This window comes from Thalassophryne amazonica, chromosome 10 (assembly GCF_902500255.1).
Source record: "Thalassophryne amazonica chromosome 10, fThaAma1.1, whole genome shotgun sequence".
In the NCBI taxonomy this organism is placed as follows: domain Eukaryota; kingdom Metazoa; phylum Chordata; class Actinopteri; order Batrachoidiformes; family Batrachoididae; genus Thalassophryne; species Thalassophryne amazonica.
In genome coordinates, this window is record NC_047112.1 from 62,435,868 (window position 1) to 62,448,114 (window position 12,247).

The following is a 12,247-nucleotide window of genomic DNA, read 5'->3' on the forward strand; positions in this document are numbered from 1 at the left end:
TAGCCGGTGGCCGTAGCTAAAAGCAGAAAGCAGCAAGCAGAAGCGACATGCAGCATGCACTAACCTGCACTAACCAGCATGCGCGAAGCTGCAAGCACTAGTTCTACTTCAACACTACTGCACTGACGCATCACATGCCCTGTGTTTACACACACAACACACACACACACACACACACATATACATATATATATATATTTATATATACACACACAATTCTATTTATTTCATTTATATAGCGCCAAATTGCAACAAATAATAACTTCAAAGCGAATTGCTGTTTAAATCAAATGTCAACTCTTTCCAAACGGTGTAATACAAACAATAAACTGCAATCAAAATGCGATCAAAATGTTTTTTTTTCCATCCCAAAACGACGTGACGTGCAGCAGCTCAACAATTTATAGCCGCAGACTTGCAGACTCCAGCAGCCAGCTGAGCTCAGCTCAGACGTATGGAGTGACATTCATACCGTTAATGTCTGAAAGGAAATGCTATTGACAAAAAACTACAGATTTTTTCCTATCTATGTCCAGAGATCAAGGATCCACCATGTAGAGTTTATTTATGTCCAGTGATCAAGGATCCAGTGACCAATTTAATTTATTTACTTTAAGACTCAATAAAATGTTGTTGAAATAGAAAACCTGTAAAGCCTACTTGTAGCACACAAAATTCACAGGAGGTATCGATAAGGGAATTGGATCGATAAGCGCAATCGATAATGGTATCAAAATCGATAAATTGCGTTAAGCTGCCATTTACGTATGATCCAACGAGTCGACTAATCACAAAAATAATCGTTGACTAGTTGACTAGCAAAATAGTCGTTTGTGGCAGCTCTACTCAGTAAGATAGTCCACGAGCTGCCGTAAAACCACCTTTTCCAGAATTTTAGCGCAAAATGATACATTTGATATCGGCCGATAGTTTTTCAATACACTAGGGTCAAGATTAGATTTCTTAAGTAATGGTTTAATCACTGCAGATTTGAAACATTTAGGAACAGATCCAGTGGTTAATAAGAGAATAATAATTTCCAGCACAGTCGGCCCAAGAATGGGCCACAGATCCTTAAACAGTTTTGATGGTATAGGATCAAATAAACAGGTTGTGCTTTTTGCAGACGTTAAGAGTTTCATCAGCATGCCTAGTGAGATACTATCAAATCCTGTAAAACTAGGTAATACCTCAGTAATGGCACCCACCTCAAGAGCAGGGTATAGTGGCTAGGTTAAGGCATGCTGGGTTTAACCTAATGTCGTCTATTTTCTTCTCAAAGTAATACAAGAAATCTTGTGCTGTTAAAGGAGAGTGACTTACAGGTGGTTGTCCATGAATAAGTGTTGCCACCATGTCGAACAAGAACTTTGAGTTATGCTTGTTATCAAATCAGCATAATAGGCCCACTTTGTAGCCAGTAGTGCATAGATGACATTACGCCACGTGAGGTGGAATACTTCTAATTTTGAACTACGCCATTTCCGTTCTAGACCTCGAGCCTTATGCTTGAGGTCATGAAAGTAATCATTGAATCAAGGTGACTGTGTTTTTTTGGGGGGGGGGGTTAATATAGGTGGCGCAATCATGTCAAGTGTAGTTTTGAGCACTGAGTTGCAACTATCCGCAAGACTGTCTATTGACTGGTCATTTTCCAAATGTGAAGCTAGGATATCAGGCAGTCTGGCTTCGAGTTCAGTCGTAGTTAAGGAATTAATGTGTCGCTGCCGTGATATAAATAAAGGTTGTTGTTCCACTAAACATGGCAGCGAAACTGTAAATCTAATAAGTGAGTGATCAGAGACCACCGCTGTAAGAGGTGTGATGTCAATATTTGTGACAGCAATACTACATGCGAGAACCAAATCCAGGGTATTTCCACTACTGTGTGTTGAGTCCTGAATGCATTGCTGAAATCCTAATGCATCCACAATTTCCATAAATGATTTGCATAGGGGATCAGAAGGCTTATTTACAGTGGGGCAAAAAAGTATTTAGTCAGTCCCTGATTGTGCAAGTTCTCCTACTTAGAAAGATGAGAGAGGTCTGTAATTTTCAACATAGGTAAACTTCAACTTTGAGAGACAAAATGAGAACAAAAAATCCAGGAAATCACATTGTAGGATTTTTAAAGAATTTATTTGTAAATTGTGGTGGAAAATAAGTATTTGGTCAGTAACAAAAGTTCAACTCAGTACTTTGTTGGCAATGACAGAGGTCAAACGTCTTCACCAGGTTTGCACACACACTGTAGCTGGTATTTTGGCCTATTCCTCCATGCAGATCTCCTCTAGAGCAGTGACGTTTTGGAGTTGTCGCTGAGCAACACGGACTTTCAACTCCCTCAACAAATTTTCTATGGGGTTGAGGTCAGGAGACTGGCTAGGCCACTCTAGGACCTTGAAATGCTTTTTACGGAGCCACTCCTTCGTTGCCCGAGCGGTGTGTTTGGGATCACTGTCATGCTGGAAAACCCAGCCACGTTGCATCTTCAATGCTCTCACTGATAGAAGGAGGTTTTCGCTTAAAATCTCATGATACATGGCCACATTCATTCTTCCTTTAACATGGATCAGTCGTCCTGCCCCCTTTGCAGAAAAACAGCCCCAAAGCATGATGTTTCCACCCCCATGCTTCACAGTAGATATGGTGTTCTTGAGATGCAACTCAGCATTCTTCTTCCTCCAAACATGACGAGTTGAGTTTTTAACAAAATGTTCTATTTCGGTTTCATCTGACCACATGATATTCTCCCAATCCTCTTCTGGATCATCCATATGCCCTCTGGCAAACTTCAGATGGGCCTGGACATGTACTGGCTTAAGCAGGGCAGGATTTGAGTCCCTCTCTGCGTAGTGTGTAGCCTTTGTTACTTTGGTCCCAGCTCTCTGCAGGTCATTCATCAGGTCCCTCCGTGTAGTTCTGTGATTTTTGTTCACTGTTCTCATGATCATTTTGACCCCATGGGATGACATCTTGTGTGGAGCCCCAGATCGAGGGAGATTATCAATGGTCTTGCATGTCTTCCATTTTCTTGCAATTGCTCCCACATTTGACTTATTCACACTAACTTGCTTGACTATTGTAGATTCACTCTTCCCAGCCTGGTGCACATCTACAATTTTCCTCCTGGTGTCCTTTGACAGCTCTTTGGTCTTGGCCATGGTTGCGTTTGGAGTCTTACTGTTTGAGGCTGTGGATAGGTGTCTTTATACAGATAAGTTCCAACAGATCCCATTAATACAGGTAACAGGTGGAGGACAGAAGAGCTTCTTAAAAAAGAAGTTACAGGTCTGTGAGAGCCAGAAATCTCGCTTGTTTGTGGGTGACCAAATACTTATTACTTAATACCAAATACCAAATACTTATCCACCATAATTCACAAATAAATTCTTTAAAAATCCTACAATGTGATTTTCTGGATTTTTTTTTTTCTCATTTTGTTTTGCACAATCAGGGGCTGACTAAATACTTTTTTTTACCCCACTGTATATGAATGCTGAAGACATCAATAATCAATGTTATCTGCACTAGTCGACAAGTTACAGATGAATTCCCCAAATTCATCTAAGAATTCAGAGTATGGGCCATGGAGCATACATATATATAGTGACAAAGTAATACGACTGATTTTTATTTTTCTGACCTTGGCAATATGTAGCATTGTCGGCAGAGTGGAGAATCAGATGTTCAAACGAGTTATATTTGTGACCCCAACAGCAAATAAACTAAACCTAGATTTATAAGGGTGATTCTTTAACTACGGGCACTATTGGCCTTGTAAATGCAATTTCCACCACACCATTGCCTTACAATATAAAGCGCCTTGGGGCAACTGTTTGTTGTGATTTGGCACTATATACATGTGCTCTGATGTCACTGTTTATCTCCATAGAAACTACCCAAACAATCTTTCACACAAACTGTTTAGGGACATTACAGTGTTGTGGTGGAAATTACGGCAATAGTGTGGGACAACTACATTTTGTTTAAAAAAAAAATCACAACAGTTGTATGACATTGAATACCCCAATTATGTTTTGATTATTTTACTGATATTTTATTCAGAGATATTTTAAAACATTAGAAAAAACGTTTCTTTACCATTCATTTTTATCACTGAAGATCAAAAGTCTGGGAGTGGGACAGGCACAAAACGGCAATATTTGCATATAATGATGCTGAAAAAAGGTGAAAAAGTCATCATAGACTACTAGAACAGATTTCTTAACACACTTTCATTGTAAAGATAACTATAAAAGTGTGAAATGTCCCCTTTTTTCTGTTTTTCATACAATATGATCAAAGGACATAATAAGTGCCATCTTGCTTCGCATTATGAGGGATGTGACTAAATGTGTCCGCCGGTGGGCAGGCCTCATTTAAGGGGAGGACAGCTGTAGGTTTAAGCCAGGTTTCACATAACCCAATCATATCTAAGTGATAATCCATAATTAGATCATTAATCAGCAATGATTTTGAGGACAGTGATCTTATGTTAATGACACCCAGACTGAGGACCTCAGTGGGGTTGACAGTTGATTGTTTGGATTTAGGGGTGGTTCAAGAATAGCATATATAAGATGCCTGGAGGTAGGTTTACGTTTGAGACATTCCACATGGGTTGTAGATAGCAGACAAAATATTTGATATTGCTGGAACAGCCAACGGGCCATCCACAATTTCATCATCATCCAATGTTTGCAAAGCATGTCCCTCTTTGATTTCTATGGACACGTCTGCGAAAACAGGCCACAGTCTCAACTTTATGAATTTCCCTCCCTGCCACATAAACTGCACTATCACCATAGTGGATTTTCTGTACTAATTTCCCCGCAAAGCTAATGGATTCCACACCCACATTTGTCATAAGCCTTGCAGGGTCTCTAATCACCTACTCTGTGGCCTGCTGTAAAGTCCTAATGTTACCCTCCCTGTAGAGCTCTATGGTCGCAGACAAGATGGCGGCGCCTTCCCCAGTAGGGTAAAGGCGACCGGCATCAGCAAGCCATGGCAACCCCAAAACGAAGGCCAGTTATCAATAAAACTAAAGCCTTGCCGTCTACAAAATTGCACCAGCCACATATTTGATGATGTCAGCCTGCTAAACGCCTCATCGTTATCCCGGGAGGGGAGGGGACCAGCCACTTAGGCCTGGGTGATTTGGCCTAAAAATAAAATCTCCGATTTTTTCAGAAAAAAATCGATTTTTGATTTTTTCTGATTTTTCCCCCCCTACTTTAAAAAAAAAACATTTAGTACAAATGACAGCGATAACTCAAAACAAGTTTTGCTTTTATTTTATCAAAAACTTAAAACTAACCCCTACTTACCTCCTGGAATTGAGGCTCCAATTGTTATTTTGATTTAAAAAATACACTTGGGTAAATTATTCCACCAGAGTAAGCTGGTTTTTAGCGGGAGTTTGCGCTCTTGTTCCCCTCGTAAAGTGTAGCATTTCTCCCATGCAGCTGGATGCCTGTGTTTTAGATACTGGAATAACTTTGTTGTGCAGCTGCATTTTGTTGCAATGGGCTTTCAGGGTTCTCCCCAAAAATTTTTAGTATAGCGGTGCTGTTGCCAATTATCACCTGAGGCGGCACATTGCGAGTCATTTTGACTGGTTTTAGATGCATTGAAAGCAAGAATAATAGACAAAAAAAATATGACACTTATGTTGTAATATCAAAGTTCTTATTGCATTTCTGTCTAAGTTAATAAAATAAATAACATTGAAAAGTTTAAAAACACATTAATATTTGATGGACATAACATTTGCTCTCTTCAAAAATAACACACTGTACCTTTAATCCAGTAAGACAGGCAGAGTTTTACTGTCATGTTGACAGTTTAGTTTTTCTTTTTAACATTTCTGAGTGGGATTGCATACTTTTTTAAAAACAATATAACCCCTAATTGTCTTGTTTGCACAAGAGCTAAACCTGGACTGATTTGATTGTTAAATCAGAATCAAATTTAATGCAAAGTAAGTTCTCACATACAAGTAATTAGATCTTGTGTCATTGGTGCATAAACAATAATAAAAAGAAAACACTTCTGTAAGAAGTAAATTTGTTCTCATAAAGATGAAATCCTGGATGGAAAAATCTGAATCTGTTTTTCACACTTTACTGTTTCACTGAATTGTGTGGTGAAGATTTTTTTTTTTTTTTACAGTGTGGAGCGTCTGTTCACACTTTTTCCTCCTCCCCCCTCTCTCTCTCCCTCTCTCTCTCTCATTGTGAGGGAACGAGAGACTCTTCACCCTAACACCGTCTTTGCGGCTATAGCCACAGCTTTAGACAAACTTTACAGCTTTACACCTTACTTTTATAGGGGAGGTGATGGTCTAGTGGTTAAGGTGTTGGGCTTGAGTCCAGATCACGGGTTCAAATCCCCACCTGACTGGAAAATCACTAAAGGTCCTTGGGCAAGGTCTTTAATCCCCTATTGCTCCCGGTGTATAGTGAGTGCCTTGTATGGCAGCACCCTGACATCAGGGTGAATGTGAGGCATAATTGTAAAGCGCTTTGAGCGTCTGATGCAGATGGAAAAGCGCTATATAAATGCAGTCCATTTACCATTTATTTACAGCATGCAGTCACTTGTTGCTGTCTGTCGCAGCAATCCCAAACCACTGACGAAACTCGCTCTCCATTAGCGGTTAGCCATGTTTGTTATTGTGTGAAGGAAACGGGACGGGGAGGGGTGAGCTACAACAGGTCCTGCAGACAAAAAAGTGCGCCGCTGCAAGAGGAGAAAAAAAACTCGAATTTTTTATTTTTTAAATCGTCTGCAATAAAAAAATTCAAATTAATCGATAAACTCGATATATCGTCCAGGCCTATAGCCACTATTAATTAATGCTGACGCATCTTTCTGGCAAGATCACAAGTCCTTTCTATGTCCATTTTTGTGACCTCCGAGTGCTTCATCCTGACATAATTGGCGCCGACATGAATAATTATGTTACTGTATCTTGTGTCATGTTCCTTTGTCTGTCTACCTTTCTGCAGCATCAGCACCCTAAGATGGGAGGCAATTTCGGGAGCTCTGGGACCAGGAATACATTTAATGTCAGCTGTCGTCTGTAACCTGACTTTGCAGGTGATAGAATTCCCTATCACTAAAGCTCGATGTTTCAGCCTGGAGATAAGAATGGAAGTCACCCGTGGGCTCAAAGAACTCACAATAGGCATATCCTAGGGAGAAAACTGGTTCACAGTGGCGAGTGTGATCGGGGTACTGCAACTGGGCACCAAGCCCTACGTGACTTCCTCCACCTAACCACAGTCCGAAAGCCATCATTCACAGCTGGCGTTTCTCAGCTGAAGCTAATGGGCACACTAGCCGGCCTAACACTAACCTCACCAGTAATACCTAACTCCACTGAGCTAAGAACCTGTTCTAGGTTACAGACACGGCTCTCTAAAAGATCCACCCTACAGATACAGCAAAACACCGCTGTGCTCCGGAACAGGAAGTGATACAATACCGCAGTGAGAGCCAACCACCAGTAGAGGTTGAGAGCAACACACACACATCAAGATTCAAAATCTGACAGGCTCTCTCAAAATACAATAAAAATAACAAAGCCTACCAGCTCCACCGATGAGAACAAAATGCAAAAGGGACAAAAACTGAACAGGGCACTCACTTGTAGAATGATTTCTAAAATTAAATATGTAAAGTCTATACCATCAAAGAAGTTGTCATGCATGGTTCACGTGCGATCGCCAGCCAGAGAATAATGTCCCATGGCAGCTCCTCACAAATTTCTCTCACAATTCTGGTGCGTTCGATAGAAAGTCCATTATCTCCTGAAAATAACATATTCTGACTTTTTTCCAATTTAAGAAATACATCTGCATGTTCAGCCTGTAAAACAGCATCATGGATACATTCCACGTGCGCGTTCCCAGTGGCAGTAAAATATTGTCCTACTACACAGGCAGCAGCATCAGCACGTTAGGATCCAAAATCCGACAGACTCTGAAAAAGTTATGCATTTCAGGGTGAAGTGTGTCGCCTCCTCTCTGTATATCTTCTGAAAAGCCCAGCCACCACATTCGAATGAAAGCTCAGAAGTTTCATTATTGGACGCAGCAGCATCTGTCAGCCATTGGGATGTTTCTGCTTATCCTAAAATGTACGTCAAACGCCAAGAAAATCTGAGTAAGACATTTTCCGGGAAATGCACCTGATAATAGAAATAGATAATAGAAAGAGGCACAATTAGCAATAAAATACATCAGTGACCACCAATTATTACCGTACATGCACGGATAGACTTACAGTCATGAATACTTTGATGTTGGGTTGCTAACTGAGACTCAAAGTGCAACATGTTCTTGTTTTTGTACTTGTTTGTGACTTATTTTATGCGTGCGGAGTCTGATCAAATATTTAGTGTCTTAATCAGAGCTGTAAAACACCTCAGAGACAGACAGAACACCACCAGGAGCTGCTGCTCATTTTCTACATTGTGAACTTTTGGCATGACGCACACGGTTTGTACAATCTGTGCATTAATAACATTCAGTCTGACACTGCGGCATGAGCGCTGACAGCTCTGACTGCAGACTCCTCTGGGAAATCACTTTTAGTTGTATCACAACAATAGTAGGCGGAGCACAGGAGAGGCGTGTGTGGTGTACAGTGTGTTGGGCTGCAATGAGGTGATGCATGCGATAATTGTATACATTGGACTTAAATGTCAAGGTTAATGGTGGGTCTTTAAAAAACATTTTTGTTATTGTGTATTAGCAATCTTGCTCTGACCCAGTGACTGCTGGGATACAGACTCTAATCCCATGTGTTCTTCAACAGCACGGACAGAAGGAAATTAAAGGATTAATTATGTGACAATTATTGCCCCTGCAAAGATCATGTTTTCATTGTCTGCCACTTAGTTTCCAGGACAGGACAGGATTAGTCTCCAGGATCTCTAAAAATTTCAAGGAAATTTGGCAGAAAAGTCTATCTTTAATCAAAGTAGAGCCAGTTACAATTTGCAATGGATCCAGATAATTAATTTCTATAGCACATTTCAATCAATTGTTACAAAATGCTTTACAACAACATAATATATTATAAAAGACACCAATGCAGATGAGATGCAACAGCAAAAAAAAAGCAAGCAGTATAAATGATGGAGAGAAATAACCTGTTCCCGGCGATAAGCAGGGAAAGTGTGTAATGGAATCAGTCAGTCAGTAACTCCATGAACCCAACTGCATATTCCACACTGAAAATTTAGGTTCTGATAGGAGCAGGTGAGGAAAATATGAAATGGCCAAAAAATAAAATAAAGACAAACAGTTCGATCAAGTTGATTGTGAAGTCTTCTTGCTAAATGCAGAATTCTGGTGGCCACTAGAGGCCACTGTCGCTCATAATATAACAGTTGAATTCATTCTCAACTGAAAACAAAATTTAATCTACATAACATTCAGTAGTTTATTTTCTATACCTGCTTACTCCAGGCAAGGCTCACGGTGTGTGTGTGTGTGTGTGGGGGGGGGGGGGGGGGGGGGGGTGCTGGAGCCCATCCTAGCATTTATAGTGTGAGAGGTGGGGTACACACTTTACAGGACGGCAGTCTATTGCAGACAGACAAACTTATTCACATACCGACGATCAATTTCAAGACTCCAGCTCACCTAACCTGTACTTGTAAGTGGAAGGTAGCCGGAGCACCCGGAGGGCACCCACACAAACACAGGGAGAATATGCAAACTCCACACAGAAAGGACCGGGCGGGAAGTGATCCCACCACCTTCTTGCTGTGGGGCAACAGCAGTAACCCCTAATCTACCATGCTGCTCAACCACAAGTCAATTCTGTACAGAAAAAAGCAAAAGGTATCAGGAAGTAGATCTGGGCTTTGATCATTGATCCTGCCTTTAATCTCTGATCCTAATTAATGGGCATATCTGGCCCTCCTTTGATCCTGACTCCTCAGAACCTGTTCTCAATGTTGATATTTTATACCAGGGGTGCCCAAGTTCGGTCCTCGAACTGCTCCAACACACCTGAATCCAATGAAAGACTCGTTAGCAGGCTTTTAATGAGTCTTTTAGCAGGCTTTTAATGAGTCTTTCCCCTGTAATGAGTCTTAGCCCCTGTATACTGATTTCATTGCACCAAAATTACATGGCTAAAGCAATTAGGAGTCAGAGTCGGGATTTTTTTTTTCCCCCAAACAGAAAGGTTGTGAAAGGTGGCCACATAATTGCAGATTAAAATAAAGCTATTTCCCCAGTGTTAGTTATCAATCAATCAATCAATCAACTTTTTTCTTATATAGCGTGGACATAGCTATTGAGGAAAAACTGAAAATCTTGGCCCCGGGCTGCTTATTTGCCTGTGATATTAGGAATTTCCCCCCCCAATAAGATGGCCACATGGCTGCACATTAAAGTATAGCCATTTCCCCAGTGGTAGGGTGAAAAGTGGAAAAACTGTTGGGGTTTTTTTTTCCCTCTAGAATAGAGTGTTAAAGGTGGCTACATGGCTGCAGATTAAAGATATTTCCCAAGTGGTTGGATGGAAAATGGAAAAGCTAAAAATAAATAAATAAATAAATGGCCCCAGGTTGCTTATTTACTCATAATGTTGGGATTTTCCCCAAAATGAAAGGTTGCGAAATGTAGCCACATAATTGCATTTTAAAATAAGGCAATATCACCAGTGCTAGTATAAAAACGGAAAAAGCTATTGAGGAAAAACAGAAAATTTTGGCCCCAGGCTACTTATTACTACTACTAAACAACGATTGTGAAAGGTGGCCACATGGCTGCAAATTAAAGTAAAGCTATTTCCCAAGTGGATGGATGCAAACTGGAAAAGCTATTGAGAAAAAAACTGAAAAGTTGCTTATTTGCCCATAATGTTGGGATTTTTCCCAAAATAAAGGTTGTGAAACGTGGCCACATTGAAACAGATGACAAGATGAGGCTCTATGATGTAAATGCTAAAAATATTGGGGGGGAAAAAAAAACCCAACAAAACTAAAACACTTCAGCACAGTTACATATTTGCCCATAATGTAGGGATTTTTACCTAAAAGTAAAGGTTGTAAAAGGTGAGGTCATGGACAAATCTGAAAGTAAACTTAACCTAGGACTTCCAAAAAGAAATAAACCCCATTTTATGCCAAGAATAGAATTTCAATACTTTCTCATAGAGATATCTGACCTAAAATGAAGCAAGCGTGACATAAATATAAGCTCGGTCACGTGGAAATACATTTAACATTTGGAAACGTATAGGGAAAATAAAAATATTAATGGACATGGCTATTCGCAAAGCAGCCATGTCCATAACTCTCATGTCACTATTTGCACAGCAAGACTCTGGTGGCAAAACTTGGAACTGCTTGTATAAATAAACATGCTGCATTCACCATGTCATAACTCCTTTAATATTTGTCCGATTTTGATTATTTTTATTTTGAAGCTGAAGATGTCTTCTTTACAGTACACTAATCGATTTCATCATACATACAAGGAAAAGAGCGAAAATGTCTCACACTTCTAGATCCAGACAGTCTGCATCACAAAATGATATTTAAAAGAGGACTTACTATATCCCTAAGGATTACACGGGTGTAAAAATGATTTAAATATCATACATCCTGCAAGAAGGGCTAAGAATATGCCTACACTGTCTTTTGATACTCTGACATGAGACGCTTTACCATATACTGCTGTATTATGCAGTTATCTTCCTGTCAATATTAGAACTGCTAAGACTCAAAGATTTTACAACAAAAACCTATCAGTTTTATATGTCTACCTGAAGTTTTACTATGTCAATTTTAGAATAAAATGTTTAATCTTATATATTACTATGTCAATTTTAGAATAAAATGTTTAATCTTATATACTGCAACTACCATGCTTTTATACATTTATATTAATACTGTAGGTATATTGTGCACATCTTATTGTAGATTGCACGTTTAATGTTAATATGTAATCATCCATTTCATATTGTATATACCCTCCATCACAAAATGAGGGCCAGGTTTAAGATTAGTATTAATTAAACTGGTTGTTGTCAATCTACATTCTACTCTTAACTGTAAACCCTCAATAAAATAAAGATCATTATTATTATTATCATGAATATTTTTTATTTTTACATCCAAGTATTAGCACAAATTAATATCAAGAAAATATATTTTGTCCATTTCAAACAGGATTTTCTGTTTTTAGCTGTACATGTGTTCTTTTCTTGTCAA

The 12,247-nt window shown here is 39.5% G+C and overlaps 1 long non-coding RNA gene across 1 annotated transcript; it reads left to right on the forward strand.

Moving 5' to 3' along the window:
- Positions 1 to 1,990: 1,990 nt before the first annotated feature.
- Positions 1,991 to 10,270, forward strand: LOC117519535. Its single transcript, XR_004563333.1, has 3 exons — positions 1,991 to 2,001; positions 7,806 to 7,808; positions 10,180 to 10,270. It is a non-coding gene; the product is annotated as an uncharacterized LOC117519535 (long non-coding RNA).
- The last annotated feature ends 1,977 nt before the right edge of the window (positions 10,271 to 12,247 follow it).